The sequence below is a fragment of the Macrobrachium nipponense genome, chromosome 47, assembly GCF_015104395.2.
Source record: "Macrobrachium nipponense isolate FS-2020 chromosome 47, ASM1510439v2, whole genome shotgun sequence".
In the NCBI taxonomy this organism is placed as follows: Eukaryota; Metazoa; Arthropoda; class Malacostraca; order Decapoda; family Palaemonidae; genus Macrobrachium; species Macrobrachium nipponense.
Genome location: NC_087222.1, coordinates 29,562,963 through 29,586,847, shown reverse-complemented (window position 1 = coordinate 29,586,847; position 23,885 = coordinate 29,562,963). Strand labels below are relative to the sequence as shown.

General features: G+C 41.1%; 1 pseudogene; it reads left to right on the top strand.

Moving 5' to 3' along the window:
• Positions 1 to 6,991: 6,991 nt before the first annotated feature.
• LOC135204610 (long-chain-fatty-acid--CoA ligase 4-like) lies at positions 6,992 to 23,674 on the top strand (annotated as a pseudogene).
• The last annotated feature ends 211 nt before the right edge of the window (positions 23,675 to 23,885 follow it).

Sequence of the window (23,885 nt, the reverse complement as noted above, 5' to 3'; positions counted from 1 at the left end):
AAGACTTAGTCTACAAGAGAAAAGATAGTTTAAGAACACAAGATTCGGTTTAAAAGGCATAATTTAGTCTAAAAGACACGAAAACTTTGTCTAAAAGACATGAAAGTTAGACTTAAAAGACCCAGAACAGCGAAAGCGACTTAAACTTAGCCTCAAAGACACCAAAACTTAGTCTAAAAGACATTAAACTTATAAAGACAGTCTCAAAGACATCGGATTAAGTCTGTGTAACTGTGGAATCTTGTTTTTAATAGCCACAATTGTCTTATGTCTGATATTAAATCTACCCACCAATATACTGCTTAAATTTTCGTCCTAGGGTGAAAGCCAACTAAAACCGGCTCTCTCTCTCTCTCTCTCTCTCTCTCTCTCTCTCTCTCTCTCTCTCTCTCTCTAATTATACGTATTATATTTTTTTTTAATGTAAGCGTTGATTTTTCTTTAAAGATATGTTTACGTACACATTACAATTGAGAGAGAGAGAGAGAGAACACTAATTGGTGAGAAAGACAGAGAATTACTTTAGTTTAGAATTCGCAAAGGCGATGTGTCGTGTGTTCGTGCATTCATTGAACATGATCTCATTGGACAAAATATATCTACTCTCTCTCTCTCTCTCTCTCTTTCTCTGCCACCGCATAATGTCTTACCTGGAGCCAGCCAGTGATGGCGTCTCTCTCTCTCTCTCTCTCTCTCTCTCTCTCTCTCTCTCTCTCTCTCTCTCTGCGTAATCTTTCAATAAGTGTGAATGTCTTTTCGTCTGAATGGTGCATCAAGCTTTTAAGTAAATTTCCAAATGCGCAATATTTCCGCGTTATTTAAGTAAAAAATTTCTCGCCTTAAAATACGCAATAGCGTTACGTCAGCCTTATAGGCCTAAAGTCTCTCCCCCCCCCTCTCCTTAGGCCTAAAAGTTCCCTAGTGGCGCTTGCCAAGGTGGAATCAATATTCGTTTCCACCGGCCTAATTCCGGATGCCGTAGAAACGCCGGTGTTAGAAAAAGGAAGTATGCGTTGCGGAGCGTATAATAGTATGCGTTAGAGGGCATACTGTACTCGGTATGCAGTTCAGTATGCCAGGAATTTGAGCAACTTGGGGCATCAGTAACTATAGGCCTATAGTAGGAGAAGGCTCGTAGACTCCTTATATGAAAGGAAGTATGCCTTATAGAGCGTTTAATAGTATGCGTTAGAGAGCATACTATGGAATGCTGCACTAAAAAGTATGCGGAAGTATTGCGCTAGATAGCGCACTGTAACATACTTGAACTGTCTTCCCCTTGGCAAGGTGTTGCTACTTTGCTACTGCGAAAGTGCTACTACGAAGCAACACGCTGCTCTAAATAAACAATTCTCTCTCTCTCTCTCTCTCTCTCTCTCTCTCTCTCTCTCTCTCTCTCTACATTATAATCGCGCAGTTTAAGCCGAGTTCAGATGTATCTAGAAGAAAAAAAGAACTTATATTAATTTCAAGTTCGATTTTTAAAAAAGGACTTACTTTCTCCACTAGGGTAAAAAAAGACTTAAATTCCCCACTAAGGAAAAAAAAAGACTTAATTTCTCCACTAGGGAAAAAGACTTCATTTGTCCTCTAGGGAAAAAAGCCTTAATTCCCCACTAGGGGGAAAAATGACAACGTGTATCTGTAACGCACCATAAGTCTAGTTCGAATATAACTGAGAGAGAGATAAAAGCTAAGTTTATTTCTCCACTAGGGAAAAAAAAGACTTAATTACTTCCCCCACAGGAAAAAAAAAGACCTAAAAAGACAAATTAAAACCTCCACTAAAGGAGAAAAAAAGACCAAATATGTATATATGGGTTTTAAAGTCTTTCCCCCCAAAAAAACCTACCAATTAGAACCCCGGGTAGAAACCGCCTGACATTCAATAGCCAATGGCAACCGAACATCCATATTTAACCACAGCTGTTCTATCCGTTTGCCAACAGGTGTTTTGTGGGCGTGGGGGGTTGGGAGGGGGGGTTTTCTGGGGGAATGGGAGAGGTTACAGGTGCCTGTATGATTGTGTGTGGGGGGAGGGTTAGCGTTTAGGGTCCATAACCCCCAGGGCTTAAATATGAGTCTTAATTTTTTTTTTCCTATTAAATCCGTCCAGTGTTTGTTGCACTGTCTGGAATCTCCTTCAGGTGGTACTAATCCTCCAGGTGGTGTACCATCTCCTTCAGGTAGTGCTAATCCTTCAGGTGGTTAGGTACTACTACCCTGAGGTTTACACTAGTCCTCCAAGTGGCGTACCATCTCCTTTAGGTGGCGTACCATCTCCTTCAGGTAGTACTAATCCTTCAGGTGGTGTAACCACCTCCTTCAGGAAGGTACTATATAAGAGTACTACAGCCCTTATATGCCGCCCTTAGAGATAGAGCGACATAAGTCAAGGTCAGGGTAGCGCGGAGGGTACAGAGTACAGACCCTTGAGTCTTATCGTCTCATCTCGAGGGTCACTGATGAAGGTCGAAGCTTCATTATAAATATTACACTAAAAAAAAAATTAAATCTCAATCATCGCTCATCTGTTTTCACTCTCCTCACAAATAGATAGGCGCAGATAGGATGGAATTGATAGACGTAGATAGGATGAGATTATCGATAGGTCTAGGCCATTGAAATTGTCGATGGGAGTAGATGGGATGAGAATCTATGGGTCTAGAGAGGATGATGAGAATGTCTATAGGTGCAGTGAGGATGAGAAACTCCCAATAGGCTTAGAGAGGATGAGACACTATAGGATGATGAGAGACTATGATCATCATCCTATCGCTGGCGTCTGATAACAATTGCCTAATTAACACTCTCTCTCTCTCTCTCTCTCTCCTCCAAGAAACCTCGCTAAATTTGTGAAATGTCCGGTTACCTCACAAACCTATACCGTATCTGGACTCGCTCTGTAACAATCCGTATCCGGACCTGCTATGTAACATCCTTAGACAGGATCCGGTAGTGTGCGTCACCACGGAAGTATAGTTGACGTCATGTATGACTTATTTTTTTAGGGCTTAACTAGGGTTTATATTTTTCCCTTTTTTTTTTTTTTTTTTACTTAAACTAGACCTGATTTTTCTTGGTTTTAATATAAATAGGCCTATGTTTCGTCTTTTTTAAAAACATGCCCACTTATTCTTATTCTGAACATAGCTAGGCCTATATTTTGTCTTTTGTAAACATATCTTTGCTTGTTTTTTTCATATTTTAATATAACTACATATACTTTTTTCTCTCCATCTGTTCCACCTGTGGTGTTTGCGCATGGTAACACTGCGTCCTGGGCTTTAAATAATATCCTATTTCGAATATTAACGGTGTAATTCGCATACAGTAAATTATTAAAACACTTTTCAGTTGCAAATGTACACCAAGATATCCTTTTATTTACCTAAAACTTAAACATAGCGTAGCTATTCAAAGCCCGGGACGCAGTGTTACCATGCGCGACCACCAAAGGCTGATGGACAAATGGGAAAAAAAAGTTTTTATAGGCATATGTTTTCCTTTTGCGAACATAAATAGGCCTATTTTTTCTTATTGTGAACATAACTAGGCCTATTTTTTCCTTTTGTGAACATAACTAAGCCTATTTTTCTTATTGCGAACATAAATATTCCCATTTTTTCCTGTTGTGAACATAACTAGGCCCATTTTCAATATGTGAATATAAACTAGGCATATTTTTTCCTTTTGTGAACATAACGGAGTCTATTGTTTCCTATCGTGAACATAATTATGCCTATTTTATTACTATTACGAACTTAACTAGGTTCCAACATGGCGCCTAGAGAGTGTAGGTAGCAACTACGGATTAATTTAGAACTCCATCGAATAAAAACGTCTAAAGTACTTTCATTTGATTAGAGAGAGACAACTTATCACTTTTAAAAGTAACGGCGAAGCGTTCAAGGTCGATTGTATAACGATAAACATTTTATTTCACTTTTTCATTGTAAACAGTCACATAGGTCTACGTCATACAACTAAAAAAAAAACTTGTACAACTTTGAAATTCAATAAAGTGATTTATAAATAAGTATCGAGACGCGTAAAGCGACTTAAGTCACTTTAGAAAGTGTTCGACAACTTCCTAATTACATCAGTTGTAGAGAGAGAGAGAGAGGAAGAGAGAGAGAGAGAGAGAGAGAGAGAGAGATGGAGGGAGAGAGGTTCATTCAAAGAAAATCCAATAATGGAAGAACTGTGAAAACTCCACCAGCCATTTCTTATTGTCACTCACGCGAGAGCGAAAGGAAAATCTCTCTCTCTCTCTCTCTCTCTCTCTCTCTCCTCTCTCTCTCTCTCTCTCTCTCTCTCTCTCCTGATACCACATCACCCCACGTTACGTCATTTATCATAACAGGTACACGGGGATAGGCGCTCTAAGGGGGGGGGGGGGGGAGAGGAGGGGTTATATGATCCCCTGTCAAGTTTAGTACTGTTAGTGCAAGCTCTTGATAATAAAAGCTGTTTGTTTGTTGTTTGTTTATCGTGTATTTCCGTGTTTGTGACTCATGTTAACTCCTACCAGTGTATGATTTGTAAGTAGTTAGTATAATTTATAAGTAGTTAATCTAAGTAGTATACGATTTGGAAGCAGATGTTTCAGCCGAGTCTAACATTAAGAAGAAAGAATTCATGAATTATAATTGAGGTATGGCTCTTAGACCGTGCCTGGGAATTAGAAGGAATTCCTGAGTATTACTCTCTCTCTCTCTCTCTCGCTCTCTCTCTCCTCTCTCTCTCTCTCTCTCTCTTCTTTAGACATGGCCTCCTCTACTGAGAGGTCCTGGGTTAAATTTTGGCTTAAAAGAATGTTGAATCTTTTAGGCATATAATGAATGTATGTAAGTGAGAGAGAGAGAGAGAGAGAGAGAGATTACAGGAAACAAGTCCTTTGACAATAGATGACTTGAGTGCCTTATCCCAGTTCTACTTGAAGGCAAGTCACACTCTTCGACCATTGTGTTTGCAAAGTCATCATTTTTGTTTTAAATGTATATACTATGCCAATTGGTCACGAGTTATATTCTCTCTCTCTCTGTCTCTCTCTCTCCTCTATCAAAGAGAAACCTTGTGGTGTCGCCAGCCACAGATAAGGATTGGAGATAAGTATTTTCATGTGAAAGTGAAAGTTTTACATCCTTCATTCTGCTTTCAAACAGACTGCGACAAATAAAACTACTACAGCTTTTTTCGCTTTCTTTCTTTACAGTTTGACAATGCAGAACTAGTCGTCACGATAGGTATAACCTTGATCAAGGTTGGGGGTGTTCGTCTACGACATCATCACCTACCCCATATATGCCGTAGTTCAGCAGCCATGGAAAAGGAGGATCTCATGAACAGAACGAGGGTGAGTAGTGCCTGGTTAGGGGTTCAAGTTGCTTGAGAAAAAGATTTATTTAGTTCCCAGTATATATTGGTTTTTATAAGGTATTATGCCAGTAGTATCTGGCATTGTGTGATGGTGACCTATCCAAACACTGACCACACTGTGTCAATCACATCTCTTTTGCTAAAACCGATAAGGTTCTTCTTCATATTAGCACTGATTATGAAATACTTTATTTGTAATATTAGTAATTTTGAGTCTCTCGTGTTCCCTGAGTTATCACAAGTCCTCAAAAATGTCCCCGTAGGTCTTAATTCCAAGGGAGAAGTTTGCTGTAGGTGGTGGGGCTTCCTGGAGAAGTTATCCAGAAGTTTTGTTTTCTTGGAAAACTTGCATACAAGGGATTGTAAAATCCTGTTTCTGATAAAAATTCTTAATTGATTTCGAATCGTGGAAATGTTCACCATATCTCTGAATCTCGATGAACACATTGTACGAAACTACATAACCTAGTGCTCAGTGTTCTAGAATCCTGGTCTCAAGGTTTTGAAATCCTGGAAAGGTTCTCCAGGATTGCTAAAATCCTCTCCCCTAATTCTCCAGGATTCTGGAATCCCAGAAATATAATACATACTGTAGTAGTACTTTGGTTTTGACATCATGTAAAAGGAAAACTTTTTGTAGAGCTCTTGATGCCTCATAAGTTCATATATTTCCTGTCGTTTTTGATCAAGTTAACGAATCTTGAAATATAACGCAGCTGAATACTTTGCTAAAGTAATTTAATCTTGATAAGATTGGAAGGAGATAATACACACCTTTGATAAACAAGTGGGAGGAATGTAATCTTGCTTGAGTGACAAGAATTTAACCTTGAATGAATTTTGAGGGCTTAGCCTTAGGCTGTGTAATATGCAAAAGTAAAGTCAACTTTTTCTGCTTCTCTTACCTGTAAATGCTGTCATAAACATAGTAGATTGCCTCAATAGCATGGCCAGTATGGAGTTGGCATGCCACCTCGGTGGCCGTGAGTTCAGTTCCTGAGCATTCCACTGAGGGGCGAGAGATGTGTATTCCTGGTGATAGAAGTTCACTCTCGACGTGGTTCGGAAGTCACATAAAGCCATTGGTCCCGTTGCTGAATAACCGCTGGTTCCATGAGACGCTGGAGAAGTGGATTGTCGTTGGAAGGTGTAAAATTAATTTGAGCAAATTTGTTTGCTGGGGAGGAGACAAATAGTTGATTTAATAAGCATGAGATTGTAAATATAATAATAGAGCCTCAAGATGTGGTTTGAAGTCTTGCTTTGAACCACAGAGAAGTTCATGCCAACACTAATTTAAATGTTATTACAGTCATTAATATCACCCGTCAGTAGTTGTCTGAGCGTCATCTTGGTGTCTGTCATAAATTTACCGTACTTTAATTGTATTTCCACTACTTGAATTTTATTTTAAAATTTGATGTATTTCAGTAGACATACATCACTTTTTGACAGATCCTATAGCGTTCATGTAAACAAGTCAGTGGTAAATACAACACCTTGAAAGCCATGTAAAAACCTCTCGTAGCTTGCGGTGGGGTAAATATTCAGTGTTGCTTTAAGGTAGACATAATTTACCTCTTAAAGTTCAAATTTGTCGGAATTCCAAATGTTTAAAGGTTTCTTTGACTCTGATGCAAAGTATTCAAGTATTCCACAGGAGGACATCTTAATTCGTGTATTTTTTTGCTTTCCAGGCCCAGCCAGTTTCCTGTATCCGAAGGGCTGTGCTACAGAAAACGTTGACACCGCCAAAGCCTTCCAGATAGAGATTGAAAGGGCAACATCAAGACGGTCGAGCAAGCTCTGACCTACTCGTGTAAAAAACACGGAACGAAGAAAGCGCTCGGCACTCGCCAGGTCATCAGTGAATTTGAAGAAGTCCAGAAAAATGGAAAAGTATTTAAGAAGGTAAGGAAATTGTGCAGTATTTTTATTTTAATATGTATGCTATGCCTTCCTTATGTATTTTTAGGTTACGTAACTAGATCAGTCACATTTATGACTAAAATGCTTCTGCGACAGATTATAGCTTTGTGCATGTTCACATACTGTTCGGATATATCTTGAATCTATGTTGAATATTGTACACTCAGTACTTTTCCACAGAATTCCTGTATGCAAAGAAGTGAGCTGTTTGTAAATTGTGCTACAGTCCTTTCCTTTTAAATAAGAGTCCCTTTGAGGGTTAAGTATATGTGAGGTCATAGCTACAGTTCCCTCATTATTTCTAGGTCAGCCAATGAAGGCAGCACGTTTTCTTTAGTCACAGTAACATTTGAATCTTTATAGACGTTTCTAGCTAAGCTTTGCTTAGACACTGTGTTAATGAATGCAGTAAAGTAGTACATCTTACTCTACAGCTGGAGCTTGGCGCAATACTTGCTCAATTACGAAGAAGTGGACGCAATGCCCGGAACTTTGGAAAGGGCTTGAGAGTGGAGGGACATCAGCCCAAGGAGAACATCGTCATCTTTGCGGAAACGAGGCAGGAGTGGCTCATATCCGCTATTGGATGCTTCAAGCAGAACTTGCCCGTTTGCACTCTCTATGCCACTCTTGGAGATGAAGCTCTTATACATGGAATAAATGAGACTGAGGTGAGATTGTAAATGTTTTCAGACTATGACAATTAATTTCTCTCTTGCGCATCAGGGCTAAATCTCTTAAGGCTTTTACATACCACAAGAAAAAGTTTATATTATAAAACTGTGGTACTTCTTGATTCCATGTAAGAAAAGCATGACAGAATATGACGATATTTGTCTAACCATCGTATATTTGATATTTCTCACATTTTAGTAGACATACAGGTATTCACCGGTGATCGGCAGACTCGGTTAATGGCGATCCAATTTCACGGATATTGTCTAGCGCCATAGAACCGTCAATTTATGGCACCAAAACGTGTCGTCGCCATGATATACCTAACGGAGGTGTCATTAACCAAAACTTGGCCATATATCGCCAGGTTTCGGATCGATAATCGGAGACTGCCTATCTACAAAAGCATCAATGCAGTAGAATTTATTATAAAATATGCCTTGTATTCTTACAGTACGTTAGTAATGGCTGTAAATGAGATATGCAAGTTCGGTAACAAAAGTGATTTAGTTCCACGAGAGTATTTGAACCTCCTCCGTCCGTCACCCGCGATGTCGGAAAGAAACTCGTAAATATAAACGAGTGGGTCTTGCATTTCAGGTCCGACATGTGATCACTTCGCACGAGCTCTTGCCCAAATTCAAACACCTGCTTGCGAGATGCCCCAAAGTGACTAAGATCACCTACTTCAAAGACCCCATTAAGGAGACAGACCTCACCGGTTACAAGGAAGGCATCATTTTCAACTCGTTTGAGGAAATTGTGGAGAAAGGAAGAACCGCAGATTACTCAGGTAGGAGGACCTTTCGAGTGTGCAGATCGACCTTCAATGAGGAGCTGTATACTATTAACGTTTGGAGCTACTTAGAAGACTCTTATGATTTTATTCACATTTTCTTTTTCCTTATTAATTGATTTGCTGTTTAATCATTCTTCAGAAATAATTTTGCTTTTGTTTTTCTTCAGGATAATTCTTTATACCTTAGCATCTATTTCTTTTAAATTTTTCACCTGCCTGCAGTAAATTTTTTTTTTTTCTGATTGGCTAATTTCTCAAAGCTTTTGATAAACCATAGGCATTGATTTGTTCCCATTTGAAAACCTCTTTGGAAAGTTCATTTTGAGATTGTAATAGGACATTTTAGTTGTCATACCATGGTCAGTGACATCAAATTCCTTTACAGTGTATCTACGGGTCATTGTTACATTTTTCAACTTTCCAAAGATATTAGCAGTTGGGGCTTCCTTTTTCACAATGATTTAATTTAAGCATCATCTCTTAAGAATTTCCCAACCCCTGCTAGTTTAATGTTCCTGTGACTTGCTTTTATGAGACCTCTGATGCTTCCGTGAGATGCTCTTCAAATCATTTATTGATGCCGAGAAAAACTGTCTCGTGTAGCACGCTCTGAAGGCAGTGCTTCCCGCAGAATCTGTCTGATTTATGATTTTTTCTGACGATTATCCATGTTGCTTTTTTCTGAAGATTAAAATTCTATTTGTTTCTCCTCATCATATTGTGGCTGTTACCCTGTGATTGATTTTCACACAGATGTCAAAGGTGAGATTTGAGAGTCGTTGGGTTGTTGAGTTCCCTAACAACTTGTTTGTGAATGACTAAAAAGAAGTATTGTTGCTGGTTGAGGTTCTGTAAGGAAAGGAGCTCTCTCTCTGTACAGAATAATGAAAGCTCTACTAGTTTCCTATGTATGATGTTGGAGACCTTGTGCATTGTACTGTACTGTGCTCGATCCCTCTGTCCTGTTATGTAGACTTAACCTTATTCCTAACGACTTTTGTTACTACTGATATGGCGTTGCTGTGTCGTTTATTCATCTGTTAACACATTAGATCATTTTCATGTGGATTCCCTGTTTTGTTAATGTAAAACATTGAGGCATGTTTAATAGCAGTGCTAGATTCAGTCATAAGTTATTGCTCAATAGATTGCTTGTGTTTTATAGATGATAGATACAAAGAACAGAATATGCAAATAGCTAATAGAAGTATAGATAGATAATGCATTAAACCAGGTTCTGCATAATTCACTTTAAAACTTATTTAATTTCATTTAGAACTTTTATTATTCACTTGCCTTTTTTTTGTTTTTTTTTTTACTTAGTGTCCAGTCACTAATACACTTCATTTCTAAGTTGTCCAATAGATTGGCATATATTTATTTTTTGTAATACAGTACATAATTTGGTAGGCTACACTACACAGGCATGTCCTCCAAATATGTCAATTAGGGTAATGTGAAGTATTTCAAATTGTAAAGGAATAGATTTTCTTTTTACACATTTGCTGCTGTATTTTCACCAGAAGCTCTGTGACGATTTTAAAATATGTATCATATGTCACTTCAAATAGTTAGGGTCATGTTGACATCAATTCTTGGACACTGCATATTCATGATTTTTGCTTTCGTTTGTGCTTTGGGTGCATGTCTTGGGGTGAATGCTTTCATGATTGCCTTTAAATGCCTGTGTTGCATTTTCATTGCACATGTAAATATGGATTGTAAGTACATGTAGTATATGTACACATTTGAGGTGGTGGTTAATAGTTTTGGGTTTTCAGCTGCTGTGAGCTTTTTATCTGCATTATGTACATTTATTGGAGTTGTTAACAAATGCTGGCCTGTTTTGTAGATTGGGTATTTGTAAGTTTTGTAGCATTTGAAGTAGTACAGCCAGTCCCCGGTTAACAGGGATTTAATGGTAATGGTTTATCTTTCTACATAGCATTTTATAGTTTATGGTATATTGTTGAGTTGAACTGAAGCATATTGCTTAGCTTGGTCCTCTAGAACAATATTTAAATTTAATTTGGTCTTTTATAGTAAATAGATTCTCTTATAGCCAGAGTATAGTACTACATCACTTGTACATACGTACAAGAAGGACACGTACGTACATACTTATTTATAGACATATAATTTTTAAAGGTTTCAGCTTCCTTGTTTAATTTCAACTGACATTTTGTAGTTTGCTTTAAGATAAAGAATGAGCGATGCATTTTTTAGATGGCTGTTTTCTCAATGTGATGACTTGCTTTTTCTATTTGGGCTCCAAAATAATCATCATCATTGCTTCCAAGACTGCAAAATGCAAAGGATCATTTGGGGAATTTAGTAACTTATCTTTCTTGCGCTTTGTGCTATGCAAATCACTGAAGATATTGTAGAAATAATTCTGTGGGTACCATTACCCCAATGCCAATCTTGAACACAAGACAGAATTTGTCAACATCACGTTGGACGAGTCAGTTTCATGCTCGACTACAGATCCCAGGGTCCGGGTTCGATTCCCCACCCTGCCAATGCAGAATCAGAAGAATTTATTTCTGGCAACAGAAATTTATTTCTCAACGTGATTCAGATTCTACAGTGAGCTGTAGGTCCCGTTGCTCAGTAACCAGTTGGTTCCTAGCCACGTAAAAATATCTAATCCTTCGGGCCAGCCCTTAGGAGAGCCGTCAATCTGCTCAGTGGTCTGGTAAAACTAAGATATACTTAACTTTTGTCAACATCATTAGCCTTTGCCAAGTAGTCTCTCTTTACTCTTCATGAACTAGATTTAATTTCACAGTGTAGACCTGATTACTGAGCACTTTCTAATCTGCATTCATCATTTCCTCCCTGAAATATGGTTACTTATACCTTTTGCCTCAGTTTAGCCTTTATTGTATCCCAGAACTTATACGGGGTTTCTTTCTTGTTATCCCATATCCAAGTATTTCTGTTCCCAATGTCAGACCAGTCTTCATTTATTGTCTTCCACTTAGTTATTATGAAGTGGTTACAAAAACCTGCCTAGGTTTTGTTATGGACAACTTAACGCGAGAGAGAGACATGAAATGCATCCGCTATGACTAAAACAAAGTAGTCAGGAAAAGCTATCTAGTACTTGGAAGGTGTTGTCTTGGCACTGTTTTATGTGAAGGGTACAAGGTATAATATGCAACATATTTTTACTTATGACTGGTCTGGGAATTCCAGTAGTGGATTGTTGTAATTCTGTTGCCTGAATTCAGCAACTGATAAACGTTGTATCAGAATGACAGATAAGGAGTTGCATTGTTCTGTATCGAAATGGCCTTGGTATTTGTTTCACAGTTCAGATTACGAAGAAGTTGTTCAATGCAAAATGATCTTGAGCTCAGGGCAGATTATATAAACTGGCTTCAGAAGGCTCTTGATAAATGGAAGAAATGGGGCCACTCCTTTACAGTACCATACATGCTGGCAGTTTATGTATGTCATACAAAAAAAACACACCCACACCAACACTGATAAGAGTAGTGGGAAACACTCTTATCAGAAGTTTGCACCCTCATTCTTAGCCAGGCCACTTGTGGGCTTGTTTGAATTGCAAACAGTATTTTCGTCTTGCATGTTTGCTTCAAATAATGGATTCATACAGGACTACGTATCCATGTTAAGAACATAGATAGATAAATTGGTAAACAGTTTACAGTGCCAGTTATTTTGTTAAGGGGTTTTTCTTGTACTGCTGCTTGTCATTGGAGGTTAACATTCTCTGATTTTCTAAAAAAGTTAAACAGCGTTTTTTTTTCAAGCTGCTCACTATTTTGATATCTTTGATATTTTATCTTGAAAAAAGATGGCCAGTTAAAGCTTGCTTGCAGTTCATATGATTTTAGTTTACTGTCTTGTGTCTTGATTTGAAGATAATGTTTTACCAAGAATATCCTTCAGACAGTGTATTTTCACCCGTTCCGTATTGCGGCCTTGTCATTAATTTGTCTTCTCTTCAAGTGAATGTAGGTTAAAATTATATTTGGTCATGTTATAACCCCAGTTGAAATCCATCCCTATTCCATTCAGTATTTTTATTTAAGACCAATTAAATTTTTACTTGCATATATGTACATATTCATACCAATATTGCTCCATATAGCCTTATGCTCAAGTTAAAAAAAAAAAGGGTGACATTGCCCATCCTGAGATATTCCAACTGTGCATAGCAGTTTTTTATAGGATACAAGATGAAAATGTTTTGAAAGCATTTTATGTGGATTTCATGCAAACCAATCGTTGCATTATGCCAAGGTGACCCCCCCCCACCCCCCCCCTTCCTTCCTTCCTTCCTTCCTTCCTTTCGACTAAATGTAGACAGACATTAATATTCTAGACTGAAGGTTCTCACTGAAAGGATTAGGTGAAAAATGTAGATATAATGCCGTCACCGAGATGATATTTCTCAGTGCAGTGGTAGCCCATTTTTGTTGTACAGTATTTTGATTAATGTGAATGTGGTTGCATACTATAACAGGCTAACTGAACCAGTGGCTTGTGCATGCAAAACATTATTTTTTATATATATTTTTCAACTTCTCTTTTCCATTTTCAACATATGCTTACCTGCAAGATCTTATGAATACTGTACATAGTAGTTCATTTGTGCCATATTCATTGTAGTGAATATTCTTTTATTGTACGTATTATCATTTCCTTATCTTCTGATCTTGAATGTGTTTGATTAGGTAGGGTCAATATACTAACCTTATTCAACATACCTAAAGTAACCTCAATCAGTTTTCAAGATTGCAAACCTTTTTTTTTTTATGGCAGGATGCCGCAACATCAAGCTCGTATATAACTCTGTTTCTGAACCACTAATGAGCAAACCTTTTGTCTTTTAAAAGTACTATTATCTTTTACCACAGTTAATAAACTTAATAAACTTGCATGTTCTTACCTCACCAATAGTTAGTTTTTGTACATGAACTTTCCTGCCAGATATACTTAGCTTACGTCTCTGACAAGTCACGACAGAATTCAAAACTCGCGGCAAATGCGACAGGTAGGTCAGGTGATCTACCCCACCCGCCGCTGGGTGGCAGGTGTATGAACCAATCCCCCTTTCCAGTCATAATTTTTCTGTCGCGGTGTCGACTACATCTGTTTGTCGATACCTCTCGATTTTGGATTATTACTCGTTTTCGCCCTGGATTGTTTCATCGGACTTTTGGTGAAGTACCTGCTCCTTGCTTGGCATTTGCGATTTGTGGACCGGTTTTGGTTATTCTTTTGATTATTCTTGGAATTTCTTATGTCTGATTTAGAAATTAAGAAATCAACTATGTTCAGAGTTTGTTCTGTTAGCGATTGTAAGGTGAGGCTACCGAAAGCTGCGGTAGACCCTCACACAGTATGCATGAGTGTAGGGGGAATGACTGCTCATTTATTAACCTTGTAATGAATGTGGTAATTTGAATGAAGAAGAATGGAAGGCGCTTTCTTCTTATGTAAGAAAGCTTGAGAAGGACAAGGTTAGGAAAGCTTCATCTAGGAGTTCTAGTAGGTCTCGCGCTAGCGAGTTTGAAGTTGATAACCCTGTTTGTAGACGTAGCGCCTTTACCAGTTTCAGCCCCTGCTTCCTTCACCGAACCCGAAGATGCGCCTTCGGAGGTGGACACTATGAGAGCCACTATTCGCAGCATGGAGCTGAAAATTAAAGTGCTAGAAGGTAAGAGTGATAGCATTTGTGCAGTGATCCCAGTGCAGTGGAGGGTGCGTCTGATCGGCTCCCTAATGCTTCTAGGCCTAGACCTCTTCCAGACTCCCAGACCCAGTGGAGGAGGAAAGTCGAAAGCCGCAGGAAGGTTAGGGAGAACCCCCACCGGTCAGGCGTCCCCTCGGTAGCGCCTGATGTTCGATCCCAGGCTACTTGGATCGCGCCAAGAGAGAAGTCTTACGGCAATGCTTCTCGTCTTCGCCTTCTCCTTCGCCCAAACGTGGTTGGAGCTCCTCAGAAGCTTCTCGGCCGTCGAAGAGAGCCTGGCAGGCTTCTTCCGCTCTCCCCATCCAGCCCTGAAGTTTTTTCGGAAGATCCTGGATTGGATGTGAAGAAACCGAGGATTTCTTTGGAGTTTCGCTCTCCTAGTAAGGATCGAGCTGCGTCTCCCGTGAAGGACTTTGTTAAGTCTCCTACACGTGTGTTGGCTAGTCTGCAGGCGCAGATTACGGCTCTGGCTGACTCCTTGATTGTGACTTCTTGTCGTAGGAAGGACGTCTCGCTCCCGTTAAAGAAGTCCAGGCGCTCTTCTCCAAGCTTACGCTATTCGTCAGTAACCGCCCTCTCTCCAGGAGTGGGATCGTAGTACGAGGCGCTCTTCAACGGACAGGCGCTCTCCTGCGGACATCGTTTCTCCGTCGGACAAGGGGCATGCTTCCCGTAGACGAGCCTCTCCTGACAGGCGCTCGTCTCGAGACAGGATCTCTCCCGCTGGCAGACGCCAGGAGCCTGGTAGGCGTTTTTCTCATGGTAGCCGCTCTCCTTCAGGCTTTCGCTCTCCTGTGACCAGACGCCCTTTGGTAGACAGGCGCTCTTCTCCTGTCAGCCCGCCCTTCGCTTAGCAGGCACCAAGAGCCTGGTAGGCCGCTCTTCTCCTTCAAGGCGCTCTTCTCCCGATTTTCGCTCTCCTCCAGTTAGGCGCCGGGAATCTGTCAGACGCTTCTCGCCTGGTAGGCGCTCGTCGCCAGAGATTCGCTCTCCTCGCAGCAGGCGCCAAGAGCCTGATAATCGCCTTCCCGCATGACAGGCGCTCTTCGCCAGGCAGCCGCGCTCCTTTAGACAGGCGCCAGAGCCTGATAGACGCTTTTCGCCTAATAGGCGCTCTTCGCCTAATAGGCGCTCTTCGCCTGATAGGCGCTCTTCGCCTGATAGCGCTCTTCGCCAGATTTTCGCCCTGCGTTCGTTAGGCGCCAAGAGCCTAGAATACGCCCTCATCCTGACAAGAAGGAGTTTTCAGGCAGAAGCTCAACGGAAGTTATAACTTCCCCGGTTAGATGTCAGAGTTCTTCCAGACGTTCTTCCAAGGATGGACTCTCGGCTGAGGACAAGACAGCCTTTCATCGTAAGGATCGTGAAGGATCTTCGCGGAAGAAGAACAGGATCCCTCGGAAGAGAAATTCCTAAAGATTCCTCCGTTTCTTCATACAAGCGTTTGACGGACCTGTTGCTTCAGGAGTTTGGAGACGCCCTTTCTCCTGTCCCCCCGCCCTCGCCTCTTTCGTTATTTTCGACTTCGAAAACTTCGAAGGTTTCATCCTGTGTCAGGATGAAGCCTGCAATCTCTATGAAGAAGGCGCTTAGAGGTTTTAGTGAGTGGCTTCTTTCGAAGGAAGAGAAAGGGAAGACGGTGTTCTCTTTCCCTCCTTCTAAGCTTACTGGGAAACTAGGATTCTGGTATGAATCGGGAGAACCCTTGGGCCTCGTTCTTTCCATCCTCGCAGACTCGGACTTCTCTTCACTGGTGGATTCCTCTCGACACTCTGCCCTCATGTCTGCTAAGACGACATGGGGGATGAATGAGCTTGACCACCTGTTGAAGGGAATGTTCCGAGTCCTGGAGGTGTTTAACTTCCTATGTCTTTGGGTTTGGGCGTTTTGGCCAAGAAGACGCAGACCCCGGATTCCATTTCTCCTGAGGATCTTATTAGTGTTCTCACGTGTATGGACAAGGCAGTGAGGGATGGATCGAGTGAAGTAGCTTACTTTTCGGAGCGGGAGTGATCAAGAAGAGATCTGTGTACTGTTCGTTCCTGTACGAAATCAGTATCGCCATGCTCAGAGAGCCTCTCTCCTGTATTCTCGACTCTCTCCTCAACTCTTCCCTAAGAAGATCGTTCAGGATGTTTCTTGTGCCCTTTCAGCTAAGGCTACACAGGACATGCTAGCCCAGTCTACCAGGAAGCCTCACTCTTCTTTCCAAGCTAAAAACCAAGAGAGAGACTCCGTTAGGCAGGAGCCCTTTCGAGGAGTCCCTCCCCTGCCAGAGCTTCTTCCTCTAGAGGATCTAGACCCACTAAACGAGGGAAGACCTTCTCTAGATCCATCAGAGGGAAGAAGTAGGATTCAAGTTCTCCAGACATCAGTGGGTGCCAGACTTCTGAAGTTTGCCGACGTCTGGGCCCAGAAAGGGGCGACAACTGGTCACTCTCGATTGTCCGCAAAGGCTACCTCATTCCCTTCTTATTAAGACCTCCGTTGACGACGACTCCGAGGGAGTTGGTAGCCAGTACAATGACCCCCCCCCCATCATGAATCAAGCCCTCTCTCTAGCAGTAGATCTTATGCTGGAGAAGGAGGCGATAGAACTAGAGAAAGATCCTCATTCTGCGGGTTTTTACAACAGACTGTTTCCTAGTTCCCAAGAGCTCAGGAGGATGGAGACCGGTTCTGGATGTAAGCGCCCTGAATGTCTTCGTAGAAAAAAGGAAGTTTCGCCATGGAGACAACTTCTTCAGTGTTGGCGGCTCTTCGTCCAGGGACGGGATGGTGTCCCTAGATCTTCAGGACGCTTACTTCCATGTGCCTATCCATCCTTCTTCACGGAAGTTTCTGAGATTCATGATGGGAGGGAAGATCTTCCAATTCAGGGCCTTGTGCTTCGGCCTTTCGACAGCCCCTCAAGTTTTCACGGGTTTAATGAAGAATGTAGCGCAGTGGCTACATTTGGAGGGAGTGAGGCTGTCTCTCTATCTAGACGATTGGCTGATCAGAGCAGCTCACAAGAAAGATGTCTGGAGGACCTACAAAAGACACTGACTTTAGCAAGTTTCGTTGGGGCTTCTGGTGAACTTCCAGAAGTCACAATTAATCCCCAGTCAAGAGCTGATATACTGGGGATTCGGATGGTTTCTCCGGATTTTCGGGCATATCCGTCACCAGAGAGGATTGCTCGTTGCCAAGAGAAACTAACGACCTTCCTAGAGAAAGATGCATGCACAGCGAGGGAGTGGATGAGTCTGTTGGGGACACTTTCCTCGCTGGAGCAATTCGTTTCTCTAGGAAGGTTGCATCTCAGACCTCTCCAATTCTTCCTTTACCGAACTGGAGGGTCTCTCTCTAGACCTGGAATTCTCCTTCAGGATATCAAAAGGATCAAGAAGGACCTTCTGTGGTGGACAGATCCTCTCCTCGATTTGCAGAAGGTCTGTCTCTGTACATGCCAAACCCGAACCAAGTATTGTTTTCCCGACGCGTCGGAGACGGGTTGGGGTGCGACCCTAGGGTCAAGAGAAGTGTCAGGCACCTGGGAGGGGGAAACAGGGTGTCCTGGCACATCACAACAAAGAGTTGATGGCAGTGTGGTTGGCGTTAAAAGCCTTCGAGCCCCACGTCTGAAATGCTATAGTTCAGGTCAACTCGGACAACACCACAGCCTTGGCTTACATAAGAAAGCAGGGGGGACACACTCTTTCTCCCTGTACGAAACAGCGAAGGACTTGCTGTTGTGGTCTCAGGCAAGGAAGACTCGTTCTCCTCACCAGGTTCGTACAGGGAGAAAGGAATGTCAGAGCCGATCTCCTGAGCAGGAGGAATCAAGTGCTCCCCTCGGAGTGGACTCTGCACTCATAAGTTTGCCAGGACCTGTGGAGGTTATGGGGCAGACCTCATATCGACCTTTTTGAGACAGCAAAGAACAAGAGAATAGACCTCTACTGCTCCCCGATCTCGGACCCAGGAGCAGTGGTCAGTCGATGCTTTCCTTCTAGACTGGAGAGGTCTGGACGTCTATGCTTTTCCTCCATTCAAGATTCTGAGTCAAACACTCAGAAAGTTTGCGGCCTCGGAAGCGACAAGGATGACGCTGGTAGCTCCATTCTGGCCGGCCAAGATTGGTTCACAGAGGTACTGGAATGGCTGGTGGACTTTCCAAGAGTCTTCACAAAAGAGTAGATCTGCTCAGACACCCCACTTCGACAGGTATCACAGAAACCTCCCCGCTCTCAATCTGACTGGCTTTTGACTGTCAAAAGTCTTGTCAGAGCGAAGGGGTTTTCAGCTAAGGCAGCGAAGGCTATCGCATCAGCTAGAAGGCCCTCTACCCTTAGTGTCTACCAGTCGAAGTGGGACGTCTTTCGCCGTTGGTGCAGAAACCAGAAGCTTTCCTCTTCCAGTACTCTGTGACCCAAATCGCAGATTTCCTGGTTTTTCTCAGGGAAAAATGCGGTCTTGCAGTTTCGACCATCAAAGGATATCGGAGCATGTTAGCAGCTGTGTTTAGGCACTGGAATTTAGATATCTCCAACAACAAAGATCTACATGATCTGCTAAGATCTTTTGAAACTTGCAAGAAACCCTCGTCTCAAATTCCGAGCTGGAACCTGGATGTGGTTCTTCGTTTCCTGAGGTCCTCGAAGTTCGAAGACCTCCCCAGTCATCTTCTTTCAAGGATCTTACGAAGAAGGCTCTGTTTCTTTGGCTTTAGCATCTGCCAAGAGAGTTAGTGAGGGCTTCATGCTCTAGAAGGAAGGGTAGGTTTCAAAGGAGATTCCGTGATTTGTTCCTTCCTTCCTTCCTTCTTTTCTAGCTAAGAACGAGAATCCCTCAAATCCTTGGCCAAGGAGTTTTGAGGTTCCAGGCTTAGCTCCCCTGGTAGGGGAAGAGCCAGAAAGAACTCTTTGCCCTGTGAGGACTTTAAGATACTACCTCCAGAGGAAGAACGTCTCTTAAGGGCATTAAGGACAGACTTTGGTGCTCTGTAAAGGATCCCAGTAGACCATTCGTCTAAAAATGCTTTGTCCTTCTTTATTAGAAGCCTCGTGAAGGAAGCACATTTGGCTTGCGGTGAGGATCACTTCAAGCTTTTGAAAGTCAAGGCTCACGAGGTAAGAGCATTGCGACGTCCTTGGCTTTCAACAAGAATATGTCACTCCAGAATCTGATGAAAGCAACATTCTGGAGATGCAATTCAGTATTCGCGAACCACTACCTTAGAGACGTCAAGATTACTTACGATAAGTGCTTTCGCGTTAGGCCCGTATGTATCGGCGATTCGTGCTGGGGCAGGGAGCTGAAGCATATCCTTTTGTAAATTTTTTCCCCTATTGTTTGTATTGTGTTTTTATGGTTGTTTGAAAGAGGATGCGGGTAGGCATCTCTTTCTATTCGTATTGCTAACATTAGAATGGTTAGGTGATCTGTTTGTGCTAGAGCTCCCTGCATTGGTAGTGGTCAGCTCTGTCATTTAAGAGGGCGAATCCCCATTGACATGATCCGACTTGGATTCTACTGAGTAAGTGGATATCAAATCCCTTCGGTAGACCCAAAGAGTCTTTTCAGCTGTAGGTCACGCCCTCGCTGTAGCTCTTCAGGCTTTGCAGACTAATAGACAGTAACTATGAAGTCTTCAGCCTTATCAGGTAAGAACCAAGGTTTGTTTAGTATCCTACAACAGATGTTGTTTCCCCTTTTTCCTTGTTAGCTCTGTCTTTTTCCCTCCACCAAGGGTGTCAATCAGCTAAGTATATATCTGGCAGGAAAGTTCATGTACCAAAATGATATTTGTTATTTTACAATAAAAGTTTTTGTACATACTTACCTGGCAGATATATACGATTGATGGCCCTCCCACCCAGCCTCCCTCAGGAGACAGGTGGGAAGAAAAAAATTATGACTGGAAGGGGGATTGGTTCATACACCTGCCACCCAGCGGCGGGGGGTGGGGGTAGATCACCTGACCTACCTGTCGCATTGCCGCGAGTTTTGAATTCTGTCGTGACGTCAGAGACGTAAGCTAGTATATATCTGCCAGTAGTATTACAAAACTTTATTGTAAAATAACAATATCAATTTTGGTGAAGAAGCAGTGTAGTACAGAATTTTTGTGATGGTTTCAGACTATATTCCCCCTGATTGTTCAAAGCCTTGGATGTTGCCCCGAGACATATTTTGTTTTCACGATGTTTTAGCAAATTCACTAACTTGTCCCCCTGTTACATCAGATGTGCTCCCCACACCTGAGGACACGGCCATTATCATGTACACCTCTGGGTCAACTGGTACTCCCAAGGGTGTCATCATGTCTCATTTTTAACCTCGTCAACGCTATCTTGGGCTACGCCGTCGGGTTTGAAGCCAGAGACAAGGATGTGTATCTAAGCCTACCTGCCTCTCGCTCACGTATTGGAATTAATGGCTGGTAAGGCAGTTTTTTTTTTCTTGGAGTAGGTCTCTTAGTGTCAAATTTTTTTTTTTTTTTTTTTTTTTTTTTTTTTAAAGAAGATTGATATGATAATTATAAAACTGGAAAACTGCTTTTGTGTATTTTATTAATATTTAGACTTAATAAAATAACCATGAAAGGTTCTGTTGTAGCATTTTAAAAGTTTTATTGCACATAACAGATGTTGTCATAGAATTAATTAATTTTTTTAGGGATTGTAGATCTCTTTCAGAAATTTCTTAATTCTGTCAGCAAACCTGTGTTAGAAAATCTGGAGAAAGTTATGTAAATGAATTCATAGTTGTAGTCTCCACTTGAGAAGTGTAGTTTCTGTCAGAAGCTCAACAATTTTTAACTTGATTTCAACAGAGGCGATGATGATCATGTACGGCGTACCGATGGGCTATTCAACTCCCCTGACAATGACGGATCGTTCCAGCAAGATTAAAAGGGGCAGCAAGGGAGACTGCACCATCTTGCAACCTACCATGATGGCTGCTGTACCAGTAAGTAGCTGCAAACATCGTGTACTGTATTAATAGTTGCAGAAAATTTTTTTTTTATATAACATAAATACTAGGTAACATATCTCTGCTTGGTATTTTAGAAGTGGCAGACAGCCATTCCATTTTTTGCTTCTGAATTTTTGTCCCTAGCTCATCCTTGACCGCATCTACAAAGGCATCTTGGAGAAGTAGAATCCCAAGGTCCTTGGCTAACTCAGCTGTTCAGTTACGGACTGGAGTACAAGATCACTGGATGCATCGTGGGTGGGACACGCCCATCTTGCAATTGGTGAGTCTGCTCGTGTTTTCTCTCCTGTTAAGATATATATAGTGTCATTGTGAATGTCTAAATGGTTTACACACCTTTAGATATATTCATCTAATCCAGCAGCACTACACTTAATGCCTCGATGAAGCACGCACATCAATGTGTCAAGATTGTGTGTGGTAGCGATAGAACTCCGTGAGGTTTCTTGGGCACAGAATCTTTTATTTAGTTTAACTATGGCATTCCTTTGTCATTACTCATGCAGTATAACTGAATTGATTGATTTTTCTAAAGTTTGAACATTCTCAAAACAGATTCTACCTGAAGGCAGATCATGAAACAGGCATAACAAAGTATGCTTCAGCTAAATGCATTCAGCTAAATGCATTCTGGAAAAAAAAAACAATAGAACTATACTGTATGACACACACAGGCTAGAAAGCAGTGCAGGACTGGGCAATGCACCAGCGTAAACGGTCTCACATTACAGATTACTCAACATACATTTTACATAGAAATTAAGAATGGGTCCAAAGTTGACCAACTATGCAGTGAATAATAATTACTCATAATGGTGTACATATAAATGAAAATTCTGTCCATTTCTTGTTTCTGGTTCTGATGAAAAGTAAAGTAAAACTAGAATTACAGTTGAATATTATATTTTATTTATTATACTACTACTTTTATTGCTGCTTGCAGAAGTCTGTAAAATGATCATTCTATATCTCAGGGTGGCTTCCGGAAAATCCGCGCCCTTTTGGGAGGAAAAGTGAGAATTATGGCTGTTGGCGGAGCTCCCTTTCGCCTGAGACTCAACGACTTCATCAGGGCCAGTATTGGAGTCCCCGTTTTGCAGGTGAGCATTTCCTGCGATTCTTCATCTGAATGACGACTGGAAATCTTGTGTCTTTTTATACTTGACGCTTGTGGTTTGGCATGTTTCACGTAAGAGTACAATTGCTTGTTAAGAACCAGTCTATCATTGTCATGATATGTAGCAGATGGTCTGTCTACGTTAGTATTTGAAGATCAGAAACCTGCCTGCAGTCATGACATACCCACCTTCCTTTGATTGGCCTGCTTATATACTTTCTGTACAGTATAATGATAATGAACAGCTGTAGATTGTTTTTACAAAAGATAGGACTTAATCAATTAGCAGGTATTTGTCTTGTCTTTTTGCGTAGCAGTTAACCCACTTTGCAATGACCGTAAGGGAGAAAGGAAGAAGTACTTAATGTGAAAAATTATCAGAGTTGCTGTAGATGATTATTGACAGTAGTATTGATGTTAGTTTAACCAGACATAGTAATATTAAGTAGTTAAAAATCTAACTCGCAGGTCTGGCCAATATTGTTTATAATTTATTTTTTTAGACATTTATAATTGTAACAGTAAAAAAAAACTAGCAATCTACGGTTTGATATTATATTGCATTGGCTATCGCATTTACTTCATGTTAGAAAATATGTTTTAATGCTAAAAAATGGTGAATTAAAAAATTCTCAATTTATTGAGTGACAATGTCTGGAGGGATATTTTACTTGGAAAACAAGAAACAGTCTACTATCTAATTCCTGTTCCATACCTCCATCAGCAGTATCACAAAGAGTTTAATGGAATATAGTGAGACTTATTTTAGTTTTCTGATAAACTACGCAGCTGACTGTAAATTTTTTATTTCAGGGTTATGGTCTTACCGAGACCTGTGCGTGCGCCAGTCTGATGGACGAATTTGACATGTCACGGGTCGTGTTGGCGCCCCTTCGCGGATCTGTGACATCAAGCTCATTAACTGGAAGAAGGCAACTACAGAATAACGGACAAACCAAGACCTTGTGGTGAAATTGTCATTGGTAAGAGACTTGAAACCATATCAGGAGTTGATGGAAATGAAGGATACTGTACGAGAATTAACACACAAACATAAAAAATTTTTGCTTTTTTCTTTTGGTAAATCACAGCATATTGTACCTCGATTTGTTTTAGGTTACCTGTTAATTTTGATAGTTGTATCCTTCTAACAAGTAGATATATCTACTTTGACATTCATTGTATTTCACAAACCTAATTAAAGGAAGACTTACATTGAAGGTCATTTTTAGAGCATAATACTTCCAACAGTAGAATTAAACCAGCAG